The following is a 21,104-nucleotide window of genomic DNA, read 5'->3' as shown; positions in this document are numbered from 1 at the left end:
AAATCTCGCTCTATAGTGTCCTTCTCAAACACATAGTGTCTTCTCCTCTCTCTAAGTGTACTTCTCCTCAAAGTGTCAGCTCAATAGTGTCAGCTCAATAGTGTCAGCTCAAAGACATTAATTCTGAAGTGTCCTTCTCCTCTAATTAGTGTCCTTCTCCCACTGGGCTATAGTGTCCTTCTCCTCTCTCTATAGTGTCCTTCTCCTCTCTCATAGTGTCCTTCCAACATCTATAGTGTCCTTCTCCTTGAATCATAGATGTCCTTCTCCTCTCTCTATAGTGTACTTCTCCAACATCTATAGTGTCCTTCTCCTGAATCTATAGTGTCCTTCCCTCTCTCTATAGTGTCCTTCTCCTCTCAACCTCAATGTCTATAGTGTCCTTCTCCTCATAGTGTCCATCTCCATCTCATAGTGTCCTTCTCAACTCAATGTAGTGTCCTTCTCCTCAACTATAGTGTCCATCTCAACTCTCCAATCATGACTTCTCCTATTGAGTAGGTAGGTAATCTAGTGGTTAGAGCGTTTCCAATAACCCTTGAATGCTGAGCTGACAAGGTAAAATCTGTCGTTCTGCCCCTGAATAAGGCAGTTAACCCACTGTTCCCCTGAACAGGCAGTTAACCCACTGTTCCCCAGGCACTGAAGACATTGATGTCGTTTAAGGGAGCCCCCCACACCTCTCTGATTCAGGGTTGGGTTAAATGCGAAAGACACATATCAGTTGAATACGTTCAATTGGACAACTGACTAGGTACCCCTCCCCTCTCTCTATAGTGTCCTTCTCTTCTCTCTCTATAGTGTCCATCTCCTCTCTCTATAGTGTCCTTCCCTGTCAAGTGTCCTTCTCCAACTCAATGTCCTTCTCCTCTCTCTCTATAGTGTCCTTCTCCATATAGTGTCAACTCTTCTCCAATCCAGGCCAACCTTATGAATGTAACAGTAAAACAGGCTTGTCAAGCCACTAACAGCTACATGATGAATGTCCTGTGTTGGGTTGTTTTGGGAGCTCAGCGGAATTGAATTGAATTTCACTTGTTGAGATGATATTTTCTTGAGCGTGCCTCCCTCCTCCCTTGTCAACTCCTCCAACACTCCAAAGAAGCAGGCCACATTGATTAAATTGAATAGTTTTGTTATCTACATATAAAGCATATAGAGAAGCATGGTGCATGATAGTGGCTAAGAGAAAATGATGTTGTTTCATGTGCAGTGAGGGTGTCTGTCTTCACTGAGACAACCCTGGGGGAACCACACAGCTTAAAGAATGGTTTAATTAGAGAATGTCAATGTTGTGACTGTGTTTCTGTGTGTTTGGAATAATAACACTGTGCATGACTGTCTATTCACTCTTTTCTCTCTTCAAACACAACTCAAACACAGCTCAAAGACAACTCAAAGACGGCTCAAAGACAGCTCAAAGACAACTCAAAGATGGCTCAAACACAGCTCAAAGACATCTCAAAGACATCTCATAGACAGCTTAAAGACAACTCAAAGACGGCTCAAAGACGGCTCAAAGACAGCTCAAAGACGGCTCAAAGATGGCTCAAACACAGCTGAAAGACAGCTCAAAGACTGCTCAAAGACAGCTCAAAGACATCTCAAGACAGCTCAAAGACAGCTCAAACACAACTCAAAGACAACTCAAACAGCTCAAACACCGCTCAAATACCGCTCAAAGACAGCTCAAAGACAGCTCAAATACCGCTCAAAGACAGCTCAAAGACAGCTCAAACACAACTCAAACACAGCTCAAAGACATTTAATTCTGAAGAGGATGAAAAATAATTAGATTCAGTTGCTTGAGGCATCCCACTGGGCAGAAACTGGTTGAATCAACGATGTTTCCATGTCAACCCTCCAACATCAATGTGATGACGTTGAATCAACGATGTTTCCATGTCAACCCTCCAACATCAATGTGATGACGTTGAATCAACGATGTTTCCATGTCAACCCTCCAACATCAATGTGATGACGTTGAATCAACGATGTTTCCATGTCAACCCTCCAACATCAATGTGATGACGTTGAATCAACGATGTTTCCATGTCAACCCTCCAACATCAATGTGATGACGTTGAATCAACGATGTTTCCATGTCAACCCTCCAACGTCAATGTGATGACGTTGAATCAACGATGTTTCCATGTCAACCCTCCAACGTCAATGTGATGACGTTGAATCAACGATGTTTCCATGTCAACCCTCCAACATCAATGTGATGACGTTGAATCAACGATGTTTCCATGTCAACCCTCCAACGTCAATGTGATGACGTTGAATCAACGATGTTTCCATGTCAACCCTCCAACGTCAATGTGATGACGTTGAATCAACGATGTTTCCATGTCAACCCTCCAACATCAATGTGATGACGTTGAATCAACGATGTTTCCATGTCAACCCTCCAACATCAATGTGATGACGTTGAATCAACGATGTTTCCATGTCAACCCTCCAACATCAATGTGATGACGTTGAATCAACGATGTTTCCATGTCAACCCTCCAACATCAATGTGATGACGTTGAATCAACGATGTTTCCATGTCAACCCTCCAACATCAATGTGATGACGTTGAATCAACGATGTTTCCATGTCAACCCTCCAACATCAATGTGATGACGTTGAATCAACGATGTTTCCATGTCAACCCTCCAACATCAATGTGATGACGTTGAATCAACGATGTTTCCATGTCAACCCTCCAACATCAATGTGATGACGTTGAATCAACGATGTTTCCATGTCAACCCTCCAACATCAATGTGATGACGTTGAATCAACGATGTTTCCATGTCAACCCTCCAACATCAATGTGATGACGTTGAATCAACGATGTTTCCATGTCAACCCTCCAACATCAATGTGATGACGCGTTGAATCAACGATGTTTCCATGTCAACCCTCCAACATCAATGTGATGACGTTGAATCAACGATGTTTCCATGTCAACCCTCCAACATCAATGTGATGACGTTGAATCAACGATGTTTCCATGTCAACCCTCCAACATCAATGTGATGACGTTGAATCAACGATGTTTCCATGTCAACCCTCCAACATCAATGTGATGACGTTGAATCAACGATGTTTCCATGTCAACCCTCCAACATCAATGTGATGGCGTTGAATCAACGATGTTTCCATGTCAACCCTCCAACATCAATGTGATGACGTTGAATCAACGATGTTTCCATGTCAACCCTCCAACATCAATGTGATGACGTTGAATCAACGATGTTTCCATGTCAACCCTCCAACATCAATGTGATGACGTTGAATCAACGATGTTTCCATGTCAACCCTCCAACATCAATGTGATGACGTTGAATCAACGATGTTTCCATGTCAACCCTCCAACATCAATGTGATGACGTTGAATCAACGATGTTTCCATGTCAACCCTCCAACATCAATGTGATGACGTTGAATCAACGATGTTTCCATGTCAACCCTCCAACATCAATGTGATGACGTTGAATCAACGATGTTTCCATGTCAACCCTCCAACATCAATGTGATGACGTTGAATCAACGATGTTTCCATGTCAACCCTCCAACGTCAATGTGATGACGTTGAATCAACGATGTTTCCATGTCAACCCTCCAACGTCAATGTGATGACGTTGAATCAACGATGTTTCCATGTCAACCCTCCAACGTCAATGTGATGACGTTGAATCAACGATGTTTCCATGTCAACCCTCCAACATCAATGTGATGACGTTGAATCAACGATGTTTCCATGTCAACCCTCCAACATCAATGTGATGACGTTGAATCAACGATGTTTCCATGTCAACCCTCCAACATCAATGTGATGACGTTGAATCAACGATGTTTCCATGTCAACCCTCCAACATCAATGTGATGACGTTGAATCAACGATGTTTCCATGTCAACCCTCCAACATCAATGTGATGACGTTGAATCAACGATGTTTCCATGTCAACCCTCCAACATCAATGTGATGACGTTGAATCAACGATGTTTCCATGTCAACCCTCCAACATCAATGTGATGACGTTGAATCAACGATGTTTCCATGTCAACCCTCCAACATCAATGTGATGACGTTGAATCAACGATGTTTCCATGTCAACCCTCCAACATCAATGTGATGACGTTGAATCAACGATGTTTCCATGTCAACCCTCCAACGTCAATGTGATGACGTTGAATCAACGATGTTTCCATGTCAACCCTCCAACATCAATGTGATGACGTTGAATCAACGATGTTTCCATGTCAACCCTCCAACATCAATGTGATGACGTTGAATCAACGATGTTTCCATGTCAACCCTCCAACATCAATGTGATGACGTTGAATCAACGATGTTTCCATGTCAACCCTCCAACATCAATGTGATGACGTTGAATCAACGATGTTTCCATGTCAACCCTCCAACATCAATGTGATGACGTTGAATCAACGATGTTTCCATGTCAACCCTCCAACATCAATGTGATGACGTTGAATCAACGATGTTTCCATGTCAACCCTCCAACATCAATGTGATGGCGTTGAATCAACGATGTTTCCATGTCAACCCTCCAACATCAATGTGATGACGTTGAATCAACGATGTTTCCATGTCAACCCTCCAACATCAATGTGATGACGTTGAATCAACGATGTTTCCATGTCAACCCTCCAACATCAATGTGATGACGTTGAATCAACGATGTTTTTGCATGTCAACCCTCCAACATCAATGTGATGGCGTTGAATCCACGATGTTTCCATGTCAACCCTCCAACGTCAATGTGATGACGTTGAATCAACGATGTTTCCATGTCAACCCTCCAACATCAATGTGATGACGTTGAATCAACGATGTTTCCATGTCAACCCTCCAACATCAATGTGATGACGTTGAATCAACGATGTTTCCATGTCAACCCTCCAACATCAATGTGATGACGTTGAATCAACGATGTTTCCATGTCAACCCTCCAACATCAATGTGATGACGTTGAATCAACGATGTTTCCATGTCAACCCTCCAACATCAATGTGATGAATTTGAATCAACCAAATTGGATTTGCAAAACGTCGTCAACGTGCAGTTTTTTATGTCTTTTTAAGCCAAATCCAAATACACGGTCAATTATATTGATGATTTCATGTTGAATTAACGTCAGTTGACAACTCAAAAGATAATTTTATAATTAATTCTAATAATTGTGTAATTCAAAACTAGCCATTGTACTGTATGTGCCCAGTTGTTAGCGTGGCGACGCTATGAGTTGCCGTTCTGTTAGCGGTGTTGTGAGGTGTTTTATTATAAGAAGGGGGCTGGTAGTCTGCTACAATCCTGTCCTGATACTCCTAACAAAATACAGTCTCATACCTGGACTAATGGGCCTAGTGCACTTCATGGGTTTACTACTCAAATCAAATCAATACAGTTGATTAGCTTCTTGACGCTCCCTTAAGCGGGATAATTGTCATCTCGAACCGCTGAATGCATAGCGCCTCAGTCAAATAATATTACTAAAACTATTCATATTCATGAAATCACAAGTGCAATATTGCAAAACACAGTTTAGCCTTTTGTTAATCCACCTGTCAGCTCTCATTTGGAAATGATGCTTTACAGCAAAAGCAATCCAAGCGTTTGTGTAAGTTTATCGATCTCATGACAAAACATTATGAACACTTAGCGTCAGGTAGCTAGGTCACGAAAATCAGAAAAGCAATCAAATTAATCGTTTACCTTTGATGATCTTCGGATGTTTTCACTCACGAGACTCCCTGTTGCACAACAAATGTTCTTTTTTACCATAAAGATTATTTTTATATCCAAAATACCTCCGTTTGTTTGGTGCATTATGTTCAGAAATCCACAGGAAAGAGCGGTCACGACAACACAGACAAATTCCAAATAGTATCCGTAATGTCCACAGAAACATGTCAAATGTTTTTATAATCAATCCTCAGGTTGTTTTTAAAATATATAATCGATAATATATCAACCGCAAATAACTTTCACAGTAGGAGAGGGAAAAACAATAGCTGTCCAAACTCTGTTGCGCGAATAAAACTCATGTGACCACTTGACGCGATGTTATCTTTCTGGCTCATTTTTCTAAATAAATGCCTGAAACTATGTCTGAAGACTGTTGACACCTCCATGAAGCGATAGGAAAATTAATCTGGTTTATATCCCTTTTAATAAATGGAGCAATGGGAGGCTATGGAACATGGAGTTTTCAAAATAGAAGCCACTTCCTGGTTTGATTTTTCTCAGGGTTTCTCCTGCAATCTGTTATACTCACAGACAATATTTTGACAGTTTTGGAAACTTTAGAGTGTTTTCTATCCTAATCTGTCAATTATATGCATATTCTAGCATCTGGTCCTGAGAAATAGGATGTTTACTTTGGGAACGTTATTTTTCCAAACATAAAAATAGTGCCCCCTAACTTCAAGAGGTTAACTGGTGTCCACCAGGGCTCAGCACTAGGTCCTCTCCTGTTCTCACCCCTGGTGTTCCCAGTCCTCTTTCTTGCTCTCTGTACACCACAATCTCCCACGCTGAGGTCTGTCCAACGCTGGTCCGACCAATCTGATTCCACACTCCAAGACTGCTTCCATCACGTGGACTGGGATATGTTTCGTATTGCGTCAGACAACAACATTGACGAATACGCTGATTCGGTGTGCGAGTTCATTAAAACGTGTGTTGAAGATGTCGTTCCCATAGCAACGATTAAAACATTCCCAACCCAGAAACCGTGGATTGATGGCAGCATTCGCATGAAACTGAAAGCGCGAATCACTGCTTTTAATCAGGGCAAGGTGACCGGAAACATGACCGAATACAAACAGTGAAGCTATTCCCTCCGGCAGGCAATCAAACAAGCTAAGCGTCAGTATAGAGACAAAGTAGAATCTCAATTCAACGGCTCAGACACAAGAGGTATGTGGCAGGGTCTACAGTCAGGGTCTTGCTCCCAGGCAGACTAATTAACTTTTTTGCCCGCTTTGAGGACAATACAGTGCCACTGACACGGCCTGCAACGAAAAAATGCGGACTCTCCTTCACTGCAGCCGAGGTGAGAAAAACATGTAAACGTGTTAACCCTCGCAAGGCTGCAGGCCCAGATGGCATCCCCAGCCGCGCCCTCAGAGCATGCGCAGACCAGCTGGCTGGTGTGTTTGCGGACATATTCAATCAATCCCTATCCCAGTCTGCTCTTCCCACATGCTTCAAGAGGGCCACCATTGTTCCTGTTCCCAAGAAAGCTAAGGTAACTGAGCTAAACGACTACCGCCCCGTAGCACTCACTTCCGTCATCATGAAGTGCTTTGAGAGACTAGTCAAGGACCATATCACCTCCACCCTGCCTGACACCCTAGACCCACTCCAATTTGCTTACCGCCCAAATAGGTCCACAGACGATGCAATCTCAACCACACTGCACACTGCCCTAACCCATCTGGACAAGAGGAATACCTACGTGAGAATGCTGTTCATCGACTACAGCTCGGCATTTAACACCATAGTACCCTCCAAGCTCGTCATCAGGCTCGAGACCCTGGGTCTCGACCCCGCCCTGTGCAACTGGGTACTGGACTTCCTGACGGGCCGCCCCCAGGTGGTGAGGGTAGGCAACAACATCTCCACCCCGCCGATCCTCAACACTGGGGCCCCACAAGGGTGCGCTCTGAGCCCTCTCCTGTACTCCCTGTTCACCCACGACTGCGTGGCCACACACGCCTCCAACTCAATCATCAAGTTTGCGGACGACACAACAGTGGCAGGCTTGATTACCAACAACGACAAGACAGCCTACAGGGAGGAGGTGAGGGCCCTCGGAGTGTGGTGTCAGGAAAATAACCTCACACTCAACGTCAACAAAACTAAGGAGATGATTGTGGACTTCAGGAAACAGCAGAGGGAGCACCCCCCTATCCACATCAATGGAACAGTAGTGGAGAGGGTAGTAAGTTTTAAGTTCCTCTGCATACACATCAAAGACAAACTGAATTGGTCCACCCACAAAGACAGCATCGTGAAGAAGGCGCAGAAGCGCCTCTTCAACCTCAGGAGGCTGAAGAAATTTGGCTTTGTCACCAAAAGCACTCACAAACTTCTACAGATGCACAATCGAGAACATCCTGGCGGGCTGTATCACCGCCTGGTACGGCAACTGCTCCGCCCACAACCGTAAGGCTCTCCAGAGGGTAGTGAGGTCTGTACAACGCATCACCGGGGGCAAACTACCTGCCCTCCAGGACACCTACACCACCCGATGTTACAAGAAGGCCATAAAGATCATCAAGGACAACCACCCGAGCCACTGCCTGTTCACCCTGCTATCATCCAGAAGGCGAGGTCAGTACAGGTGCATCAAAGCTGGGACCGAGAGACTGAAAAACAGCTTCTATCTCAAGGCCATCAGACTGTTAAACAGCCACCACTAACATTGAGTGGCTGCTGCCAACACACTGACTCAACTCCAGCCACTTTAATAATGGGAATTGATGGGAAATTATGTAAAATATATCACTCGCCACTTTAAACAATGCTACCTAATATAATGTTTACATACCCTACATTATTCATCTCATATGTATACGTATATACTGTACTCTATCATCTACCGCATCTTTATGTAATAAATGTATCACTAGCCACTTTAACTATGCCACTTTGTTTACATACTCATCTCATAAGTATATACTGTACTCGATACCATCTACTGTATCTTGCCTATGCTGCTCTGCACCATCACTCATTCATATATCTTTATGTACATATTCTTTATCACCTTACACTTGTGTGTATAAGACAGTAGTTTTGGAATTGTTAGTTAGATTACTTGTTGGTTATTACTGCATTGTCGGAACTAGAAGCACAAGCATTTCGCTACACTCGCATTAACATCTGCTAACCATGTGTATGTGACAAATAAAATTCGATTTGATTTGATTTGATTTGATCACTTGGTTTAAAGAACTGAACCTGCTTCATTCCCTACATGGCCTTGTTACATTCGATCATCCAGGTGGTGCAAGGCTGCTGTTTGTCTGTCCAGAGGCCACAGGTAAACAGAGCTTTAGTTAATCCTTGTTAAAATAGACCTAGATTAAGATTGAATGGAACACACCTCCTCTCTCCTCTGCTCCCAATAACCTTTCATCCACTAATTGCTTTCGTAAACTGATGAAGCCCTGTTTTAGTTTAGGTGGCCTGTTTCAGTTTAGGTGGCCTGTTTTAGTGTGTACTAGCCTGGTGGGTTCATTTAATGTGGTTTAACACACAACACAACCCAGTCCACTAACTCACTGAGATGCTCTGCTGTCATTTAGCTTGCATCCCAAATAGAGTGCTATTCCCTATATAGTACACTACTTTTGACCAGATGCCCATGGGGCTCCGTATAGTGTACTACTTGGGATTCAGATGCTAACTCTGTTCCATAAACCAATCTGAACTCAATACACTTTACAAAGACTAATACCTAAAGGAAACTGCCCAGACAGTACACTGGACCTTCATCGATAGCGTTCGTTACTGTGTCCAGCTCGCTAGACAGTCAGGGAGAATGAGAAATTACAAAAATCGATGGATAGAGGATAATGTTTTCTAAATTTAACAAAGGAACTGCTCAGTAATGGATCGATAGAAGCCCTGTGCAGACAGACAGTAGGAGATAGAAGCCCTGTGCAGACAGACAGTAGGAGATAGAAGCCCTGTGCAGACAGACAGTAGGAGATAGAAGCCCTGTACAGACAGACAGTAGGAGATAGAAGCCCTGTGCAGACAGACAGGAGATAGAAGCCCTGTGCAGACAGACAGTAGGAGATAGAAGCCCTGTGCAGACAGACAGTGTGACAGACAGACAGACAGTAGGAGATAGAAGCCCTGTGCAGACAGACAGTAGGAGATAGAAGCCCTGTGCAGACAGACAGTAGGAGATAGAAGCCCTGTGCAGACAGACAGTAGGAGATAGAAGCCCTGTGCAGACAGACAGTAGGAGAGATAGAAGCCCTGTGCAGACAGACAGTAGGAGATAGTGTGCAGACAGTAGGAGATAGAAGCCCTGTGCAGACAGACAGTAGGAGATAGACAGATAGAAGAAGCCCTGACAGACAGTAGGAGATAGAAGCCCTGTGCAGACAGACAGTGCAGACAGACCCTGTGCAGACAGACAGTAGGAGATAGGACAGATAGAACCCTGTGCAGACAGACAGTAGGAGATAGAAGCCCTGTGCAGACAGACAGTTAAGATAGAAGCCCTGTGCTGTAGCAGACAGACAGTAGAAGCCCTGTGCAGACAGACAGTAGGAGATAGAAGCCCTGTGCAGACAGACAGTAGAGATAGAAGCCCTGTGCAGACAGACAGTAGGAGACAGACAGTAGAAGCCCTGTGCAGACAGACAGTAGGAGATAGAAGCCCTGTGCAGACAGACAGTAGAAGAGACAGAGGAGATAGAAGCCCTGTAGAATAGAAGCCCTGTGCAGACAGACAGTAGGAGAGATAGAAGACAGTCCCTGTGCAGACAGACAGCAGACAGACAGTAGGAGACCCTGTGCAGACAGACAGTAGGAATAGAACCCTGTGCAGACAGACAGTAGGAGATAGTAGAAGCCCCTGTGCAGACAGACAGTAGTAGAACAGACAGTAGGAGATAGAAGCCCTGTGCAGACAGACAGTAGGAGATAGAAGCCCTGTGCAGACAGACAGTTGGAGTAGAATCCCTGTGCAGACAGACAGTTGGAGCAGAATCCCTGTGCAGAGACAGACAGTAGTAGAAGAAGCCCTGTGCAGACAGACAGTTGGAGTAGAATGGACAGACAGTTAGAGAATCCCTGTGCAGACAGACAGTTGGAGTAGAATCCCTGTGCAGACAGACAGTTGGAGTAGAATCCCTGTGCAGACAGACAGTTGTAGTAGACAGACCCTGTGCAGACAGACAGTTGAGTAATAGACAGACAGTTACTAACTCCACTAACTAAAACTCCACTAACCAATCTCCACTAACCAATCTCCACTATCCAACCTGAACTAACCAATCTCCACCATTCAACCTCCACTAACTAAACTCCACTAACCAACCTCCACTATCCAACCTGTACTAACCAACATCCACTAACGAACCTCCACTAACCAATCTCCACTAACCAAACTCCACTATCCAACCTCCACTAACCAACCTCCACTAACTAAACTCCACTAAAAAACCTCCACTAACCAGCCTCCGCTAACAAAAACTCCACTAACCATCCTCCACTAACCAATCTACACTAACCAACCTCACCTTTCCAAACTCCACTAACCAACCTCCACCAACCAATCTCTACTAACCAACCTCCACTAACTAACCACCTCTATCCCCTCAATGTAGACTGGGGTTCAGCCTGACGAACCATGAAGACTGGAGGTCAGCCTGATGAACCAAACTACTCAGTAATCTCCTCTATGAAGACTGGGGGTCAGCCTGATGAACCATGTAGACTGGGGGTCAGCCTGATGAACCAAACTACTCAGTAATCTCCTCTATGAAGACTGGGGGTCAGCCTGATGAACCATGTAGACTGGGGTCAGCCTGATGAACCATGAACCAAACTACTCAGTAATCTCCATGGAGACTGGAGGTCAGCCTGATGAACCAAACTACTCAGTAATCTCCATGGAGACTGGGGGTCAGCCTGAAGAACCAAACTACTCAGTAATCTCCATGGAGACGGGAGGTCAGCATGATGAACCAAACTACTCAGTAATCTCCTCCATGAAGACTGGAGGTCAGCCTGATGAACAAAACTACTCAGTAATCTCCTCCATGAAGACTGGAGGTCAGCCTGATGAACCAAACTACTCAGTAATCACCTCCATGAAGACTGGAGGCCAGCCTGATGAACCATGAAGACTGGAGGTCAGCCTGACGAACCATGAAGATTGGGGGTCAGCCTGATGAACCAAACTACTCTGTAATCTCCTCAATGAAGACTGGAGGTCAGCCTGATGGACCATGAAGACTGGGGGTCAGCCTGATGAACCAAACTACTCAGTAATCTCCTCCATGAAGACTGGAGGTCAGCCTGATGTACCAAACTACTCAGTAATCTCCATGAAGACTGGGGGTCAGCCTGATGAACCAAACTACTCAGTAATCTCCTCCATGAAGACTGGGGGTCAGCCTGATGAACCAAACTACTCAGTAATCTCCTAAAGACTGGAGGTCAGCCTGATGAACCAAACTACTCAGTAATCTCCATGACTGGGGGTCAGCCTGATGAACCAAACTACTCAGTCATCTCCTCCATGTGATGACCATGAAGGGAGGTCAGCCTGATGAACCAAACTACTCAGTAATCTCCTCCATGGAGACTGGGGGTCAGCCTGATGAACCAAACTACTCAGTAATCTCCATGAAGACTGGGGGTCAGCCTGATGAACCAAACTACTCAGTAATCTCCATGGAGACTGGAGGTCAGCCTGATGAACCAAACTACTCAGTAATCTCCTCTATGGAGACTGGAGGTCAGCCTGATGAACCAAACTACTCAGTAATCTCCTCTATGGAGACTGGAGGTCAGCCTGATGAACCAAACTACTCAGTAATCTCCTTCATGTAGACTGGGGGTCAGCCTGATGAACCAAACTACTCAGTAATCTCCATGAAGACTGGAGGTCAGCCTGATGAACCAAACTACTCAGTAATCTCCATGAAGACTGGAGGTCAGCCTGATGAACCAAACTACTCAGTAATCTCCTTCATGAAGACTGGAGGTCAGCCTGATGAACCAAACTACTCAGTAATCTCCTCCATGAAGACTGGGAAGACTGTCAGCCTGATGAACCAAACTACTCAGTAATCTCCATGAAGACTGGGGGTCAGCCTGATGAACCAAACTACTCAGTAATCTCCATGAAGACTGGGGGTCAGCCTGATGAACCAAACTACTCAGTAATCTCCTCCATGAAGACTGGAGGTCAGCCTGATGAACCAAACTACTCAGTAATCTCCTCCATGAAGACTGGAGGTCAGCCTGATGAACCAAACTACTCAGTAATCTCCATGAAGACTGGGGGTCAGCCTGATGAACCAAACTACTCAGTAATCTCCTCCATGAAGACTGGAGGTCAGCCTGATGAACCAAACTACTCAGTAATCTCCATGGAGACTGGGGGTCAGCCTGATGAACCAAACTACTCAGTAATCTCCTCCATGAAGACTGGAGGTCAGCCTGATGAACCAAACTACTCAGTAATCTCCATGAAGACTGGGGTCAGCCTGATGAACCAAACTACTCAGTAATCTCCTCCATGAAGACTGGGGTCAGCCTGATGAACCAAACTACTCAGTAATCTCCTCCATGGAGACTGGGGGTCAGCCTGATGAACCAAACTACTCAGTAATCTCCTCCATGAAGACTGGGGGTCAGCCTGATGAACCAAACTACTCAGTAATCTCCATGTAGACTGGGGTCAGCCTGATGAACCAAACTACTCAGTAATCTCCATGTAGACTGGAGGTCAGCCTGATGAACCAAACTACTCAGTAATCTCCTCCATGTAGACTGGAGGTCAGCCTGATGAACCAAACTACTCAGTAATCTCCATAAAGACTGGGGGTCAGCCTGATGAACCAAACTACTCAGTAATCTCCTCCATGAAGACTGGAGGTCAGCCTGATGAACCAAACTACTCAGTAATCTCCATAAAGACTGGAGGTCAGCCTGATGAACCAAACTACTCAGTAATCTCCATGAAGACTGGAGGTCAGCCTGATGAACCAAACTACTCAGTAATCTCCATGAAGACTGGAGGTCAGCCTGATGAACCAAACTACTCAGTAATCTCCTCCATGAAGACTGGGGGTCAGCCTGATGAACCAAACTACTCAGTAATCTCCATGAAGACTGGGGGTCAGCCTGATGAACCAAACTACTCAGTAATCTCCTCCATGAAGACTGGAGGTCAGCCTGATGAACCAAACTACTCAGTAATCTCCTCCATGAAGACTGGAGGTCAGCCTGATGAACCAAACTACTCAGTAATCTCCTCCATGAAGACTGGAAGGTCAGCCTGATGAACCAAACTACTCAGTAATCTCCTCCATGAAGACTGGAGGTCAGCCTGATGAACCAAACTACTCAGTAATCTCCTCCATGAAGACTGGAGGTCAGCCTGATGGACCAAACTACTCAGTAATCTCCTCCATGAAGACTGGAGGTCAGCCTGATGAACCAAACTACTCAGTAATCTCCATAAAGACTGGAGGTCAGCCTGATGAACCAAACTACTCAGTAATCTCCATGAAGACTGGAGGTCAGCCTGATGAACCAAACTACTCAGTAATCTCCTCCATGGAGACTGGGGGTCAGCCTGATGAACCAAACTACTCAGTAATCTCCTCCATGAAGACTGGGGGTCAGCCTGATGAACCAAACTACTCAGTAATCTCCTCCATGAAGACTGGAGGTCAGCCTGATGAACCAAACTACTCAGTAATCTCCATGAAGACTGGAGGTCAGCCTGATGAACCAAACTACTCAGTAATCTCCTCCATGAAGACTGGGGGTCAGCCTGATGAACCAAACTACTCAGTAATCTCCTCCATGAAGACTGGGGGTCAGCCTGATGAACCAAACTACTCAGTAATCTCCTCCATGAAGACTGGGGTCAGCCTGATGAACCAAACTACTCAGTAATCTCCATAAAGACTGGGGTCAGCCTGATGAACCAAACTACTCAGTAATCTCCTCCATGAAGACTGGGGGTCAGCCTGATGAACCAAACTACTCAGTAATCTCCTCCATGAAGACTGGAGGTCAGCCTGATGAACCAAACTACCTAATTAACCCAAGTGTCCAAACTACTCAGTAATCTCCTCCATGTAGACTGGAGGTCTCCAAACTCTCAGTAATCTCCACAAGACACAGCCTGATGAACCAAACACACACAATCACACCACACACAGGTCAGCATGAACCAAACACACACACACCACAAAGACACAGCCTGACACAAACACAATGTTTTCCTTGTATACTAGGTATATCATGTACGTTTATAATTAATATGCTTTGTTTAACTGATTGAACAACCTTAGTTTTTTGTAATTCAATTTGTGTTGTGTATTTCATATCAGCCCTTTGGTTCTTCCAATCACACCTGCACATCATTTATACCACTTTATCTGCACTGTTTTGTCTTTCACTTCTATTCTTTAGTGCAAATAAACAAAACATAAATACTAAGAAACTACATTTCCACTAAGCAACCTTCAATAACTAACCTCAACTAAGGGAGTGGTCAAAATTAACACAGTTGTTACCCGGAGGAAAATGGGGGAGGGTCATGTAAATGGGGGAGGGTCATTGTAAATATGGGAGGGTCATGTAAATGGGGGAGGGTCATGTAAATGGGGGAGGATCATTGTAAATATGGGAGGGTCATGTAAATAGGGGAGGGTCATGTATCTTGGCCAGGTCGCAATTGTAAATGAGAAGTTGTTCTCAACTTGACTACCTGGTTAAATAAAGGTGAAATAAAAAAATAAAAAAATGTAAATGAGGGACGGTCATGTAAGGGCTTTTTCAATTTCAGTCAGTGGGAGAGTTTAGTACTTTATTAATTTAGTCCAGGGGAGGGTCATGTAATTTGTAATCGATTAAATGTCATTGTGGTGCTAGAGGAGGCAAGCCCCCTTCCATCGCACTTCCGGCACCTTCTCTGTTGGAAGGCTAATGGAGCCCAGCTGAGGGTAATAATCAGTCAAGTGTGTGAATTTCTGGGCAATCAGCCCCAACAGTTGATGAGTCTGCTGCTGCTCCCAGTCGAGGGAGAGGACTGGGGATGGCAGCAGACTGGTTGGGCCTGAAATACTCAGTTTAAAGATAACCTTTGACGTTATTTGAAGTTATACTTTTTTTCTTATTTGTAAAACATTTCTGTTGGTTAATTATGAGATAAAACCTACGTTTGAAGCATTTACTCTGCCTCTGTACCCTGAGACCCACTGAGCTCTGGTCCATGGCAGTGGCCTCACCCCAGGCTCTGTCACAGTCATATTCTATATAATATGACATTTAACCACTGGATTGGCTGACGCCCGTCTCTGATAGGCTGGAATATATTTGTACAGTTAAATCAAACTCAGCTGATAACTAAACCCACTTTAAACACCCTGAAAGATCTACTCTCTTAGCTCGTATTATAACATGCTCCTCATAAGTTTACCGCCAATGGGATATTTGCTCATGAGTTTACCGCCAATGGAATATTTGCTCATGAGTTTACCGCCAATGGAATATTTGCTCATGAGTTTACCGCCAATGGGATATTTGCTCATGAGTTTACCGCCAATGGAATATTTGCTCATGAGTTTACCGCCAATGGCATATTTGCTCATGAGTTTACCGCCAATGTGATATTTGCTCATGAGTTTACCGCCAATGGGATATTTGCTCATGAGTTTACCGCCAATGGGATATTTGCTCATGAGTTTACCAATGGGCTCATAGTTTACCGCTCTCATGAGTTTACCGCTCAATGGAATATTTGCTCATGAGTTTACCGCCAATGGAATATTTGCTCATGAGTTTACCGCCAATGGAATATTTGCTCATGAGTTTACCGCCAATGGAATATTTGCTCATGAGTTTACCGCCAATGGAATATTTGCTCATGAGTTTACCGCCAATGGAATATTTGCTCATGAGTTCAGTGACCATTGTCCCATTGCCTGCATAGGATAAGTTACCAACAGTGCCATCAGAAATAATTCACAATTTGCCTTTTTCCACATTTTGTGTTATACCCTGAATTAAACATTGATTAAATTGAGATTTTTGTGTCACTGGCCTAAACACAATACCCCATAATGTCAGTGGAGGTATGTTTATATATATATATATATATATATATATATATATATATATATAACTTTTTCTAAATTCAAAATTAAAAGTTGAAATGTCTCGAGTCTCAATAAGTATTCAACCGTTTTGTGATGACAAGCTTAAAGTTCAGGAGTTAACATGTCACATAATTTGCATGGCCTCATTCATAACCATCTCATCTCTGTACCCGACACATACTGTAAGGTCCCTCATCTCTGTACCCCACACATATAATTATCTGTAAGGTCCCTCATCTCTGTATCCCACACATACAATTATCTGTAAGGTCCCTCATCTCTGTTCCCCACACATACAATTATCTGTAAGGTCCCTCATCTCTGTATCCCACACATACAATTATCTGTAAGGTCCCTCAGTCCAGCAGTGAATTCCAAACACAGATTCAACCACAAAGACCAGGGAGGTTGTCCAATCCCTTGCAAAGAAGGGGACCTATTGGTAGATGGGTAAACGTTTTAAAAGCAGCCATTGAATTTCCCTTTGAGCATGGTGAAGTTATTAATTACACTTTGAATGATGCATTAATACACCCAGTCACTACAAAGATACAGGCGTCCTTCCTAACTCAGTTGCCGGAGAGGAAGGAAACCGCTCTGGGATTTCACCATAAGGCCAATAGTTACTTTAAAACAGGTTGAGTTAAAGGCTGTGACAGGAGAAAACTGAGGATGGATCAACAACATTGTAGTTACTCCACAATAATAACCTAAATGACAGAGTGAAAAGAAGGAAGCCAGTACAGAATAAGAGTATTCCACAACATGCATCCTTTTTGAAACAAAAGTAAAACTTCAGAAAATGTGGCAAAGAAGTTATGTCCTGAATACAACGTGTTGTGTTTGGTGCAAATCAAACAACATTGGTAATGACTCTTCCTATTTTCAAGCATGGTGGTGGCTGCATCATGTTATGAAAAGGAATGGAGCTAAGCAAAGGCAAAACCTAGAGGAAACCCTGGTTCAATCTGCTTTCCACCAGACACTGGGAGATGAATTAACCTTTGAGCAAGACAGTAACCTTAAACACAAGGTCAAATATACACTGGAGTTGCTAACCAAGAAGACAGTAAATGTTCCTGAGTGGCTGAGTTAGATTTTGGACTTAAATCTACTTGAAAATCTATGGCTGTAAATGGATGTTTAGAAATTATCAACAACCAATTTGACAAAAAAAAGAAGAATTTTGAATAAAATAATGGGCAAATGTTGCACAATCCAGGTGTGGAAAACTCTTAGAGACTTACCCAGAAATACTCACAGCTCTTAGAGACTTACCCAGAAAGACTCACAGCTCTTAGAGACTTACCCAGAAAGACTCACAGCTCTTAGAGACTTACCCAGAAAGACTCACAGCTCTTAGAGACTTAGCCAGAAAGACTCACAGCTCTTAGAGACTTACCCAGAAAGACTCACATCTCTTAGAGACTTACCGTGAAAGACTCACATCTCTTAGAGACTTACCCAGAAAGACTCACAGCTCTTAGAGACTTACCCAGAAAGACTCACAGCTCTTAGAGACTTACCCAGAAAGACTCACAGCTCTTAGAGACTTACCCAGAAAGACTCACAGCTCTTAGAGACTTACCCAGAAAGACTCAAAGCTCTTAGAGACTTACCCAGAAAGACTCACAGCTCTTAGAGACTTACCCAGAAAGACTCACAGCTCTTAGAGACTTACCCAGAAAGACTCACAGCTCTTAGAGACTTACCCAGAAAGACTCACAGATCTTAGAGACTTACCCAGAAAGACTCACAGCTCTTAGAGACTTACCCAGAAAGACTCACAGCTCTTAGAGACTTACACAGAAAGACTCACAGCTCTTAGAGACTTACCTAGAAAGACTCACAGCTCTTAGAGACTTACCCAGAAAGACTTACAGCTCTTAGAGACTTACCTAGAAAGACTCACAGCTCTTAGAGACTCACCCAGAACCACTCACAGCTCTTAGAGACTTACCCAGAAAGACTTACAGCTCTTAGAGACTTACCCAGAAAGACTTACAGCTCTTAGAGACTTACCCAGAAAGACTCACAGCTGTAATCGCTGCCAAGAGAGCTTCTACAAAGTATTGATCTGTATTAAATTCTCAATAAATTTGCCAACATTTCTTAAAACATGTTTTCACTTTGTCATTATGGAGTATTGTGTTGAATTTGGAATTCAGGGTGTATAACGACAAGACCCAGATGCAGATGCTTTGAGCCGCTGATATTTATTGAACAACCAAGGACAGGCAAGAGTTATCCATGTCAGAGTCCAAACGGTACAGGGAGGCAGGCAGGCTCGAGATCAGGGGCAGACAGAATGGTCAGGCAGGCGGGCTCAGTGTCAGGGGCAGACAGAATGGTCAGGCAGGCGGGCTCAGTGTCAGGGGCAGACAAAATGGTCAGGCAGGCGGGCTCAGTGTCAGAGGCAGACAGACTGGTCAGGCAGGCGGGCTCAGTGTCAGGGGCAGACAGAATGGTCAGGCAGGCAGGCTCAGTGTCAGGGGCAGACAGAATGGTCAGGCAGGCGGGCTCAGTGTCAGGGGCAGACAGAATGGTCAGGCAGGCGGGCTCAGTGTCAGGGGCAGACAGAATGGTCAGGCAGGCGGGCTCAGTGTCAGGGGCAGACAGAATGGTCAGGCAGGCGGGCTCAGTGTCAGGGGCAGACAGAATGGTCAGGCAGGCAAGCTCAGTGTCAGGGGCAGACAGAATGGTCAGGCAAGCGGGCTCAGTGTCAGGGGCAGACAGAATGGTCAGGCAGGCGGGCTCAGTGTCAGGGGCAGACAGAATGGTCAGGCAGGCAAGCTCAGTGTCAGGGGCAGACAGAATGGTCAGGCAGGCAGGCTCAGTGTCAGGGGCAGACAAAATGGTCAGGCAGGCGGGCTCAGTGTCAGAGGCAGACAGAATGGTCAGGCAGGCGGGCTCAGTGTCAGGGGCAGACAGAATGGTCAGGCAGGCGGGCTCAGTGTCAGGGGCAGACAGAATGGTCAGGCAGGCAAGCTCAGTGTCAGGGGCAGACAGAATGGTCAGGCGGGCTCAGTGTCAGGGGCAGACAGAATGGTCAGGCGGGCTCAGTGTCAGGGCAGGCAAACGGTCAGAACCGGGAGGACTAGAAAATAGAGACTAGGAAAAACAGGAGCTTGGAAAAACGCTGATTGACTTGGCACGACAAGACGATCTGGCAACAGACAAACAGAGAACACAGGTATAACTACACAGGGGATAATGGGGAAGATGGGTGACACCTGGAGGGGGGGTGGAGACAATCACAAGGACAGGGGAAACAGATCAGGGTGTACACAACAAAATATGGAATAAGTCAAGGGGTATGAATACTTTCTGAAGGCACTGTATCCTCGAGGTGGTTACGGTTCGAGAATGCTGAAGACTATAGTAATTTATAGAACTATAGTGCTGTTTATCTCATTGGAGCAGAAATGGTAATTAACCATTAATTACCATTAATTACATAAACAATATTAACATATCCAGGCCTCCATGTATACAAGCCACTGTCGGAATATAAATCAAATCAAATTTTAATAAATACATTTAATATACACTATCACAAAAATATATTACTTATTTTATACAGGTCTAAATTAACGTGGTATGAAGAAAATGTATTTCAGAAGAACAGAATATGAGTTTGTCTACTATAAGTTAACTGGCTATGCGCCATGTCATAGGCTGTAGGCTTGTTAATTCCCCGTGCCATTATTTTATGAGTTTATAGTAATCGGAATATAATTTAATTTAGCTGAAAAAAAAAATAGAAAGAATATTTTTCCCATTCCGGAGAGAGTGCGCATGTGAAGTGGCTATGTTGAGCGTTAAACGTGATCATTTGAAACAGGTTCTGTATGCTATATTAAGAGTTCTTTGAAAACTTTAGTTATGAATTATACAAACGTTAGAATGTCTCAGAAATCAATACATATATGGGCATTGGCATGATGATCTGAGAAAGTCTCAAAAGAAGCTTGCCCTCTGTTCCTTGCCTCAGGCTGCACACGCTGTTCTCTCATCAAGTCATCAAATTTTCACCCATCAGACTATTCTCGGTTTAATCTGGTCTTTACTAATATGTCAAATTAGTTTAGATTTAGAATGCTCCATTATCAAATAGTCAGGAACAGGGGCAGTGATGGAAAAATACAAGTCTTCCACATGCACTCGAATAGTGAATATATACCGGTTAGTTCTTCATAGGCTGCTCCAGT

Source organism: Oncorhynchus masou, chromosome 32 (assembly GCF_036934945.1).
Source record: "Oncorhynchus masou masou isolate Uvic2021 chromosome 32, UVic_Omas_1.1, whole genome shotgun sequence".
Taxonomy (NCBI): domain Eukaryota; kingdom Metazoa; phylum Chordata; class Actinopteri; order Salmoniformes; family Salmonidae; genus Oncorhynchus; species Oncorhynchus masou.
Note: the sequence above shows the minus strand (reverse complement) of the source record.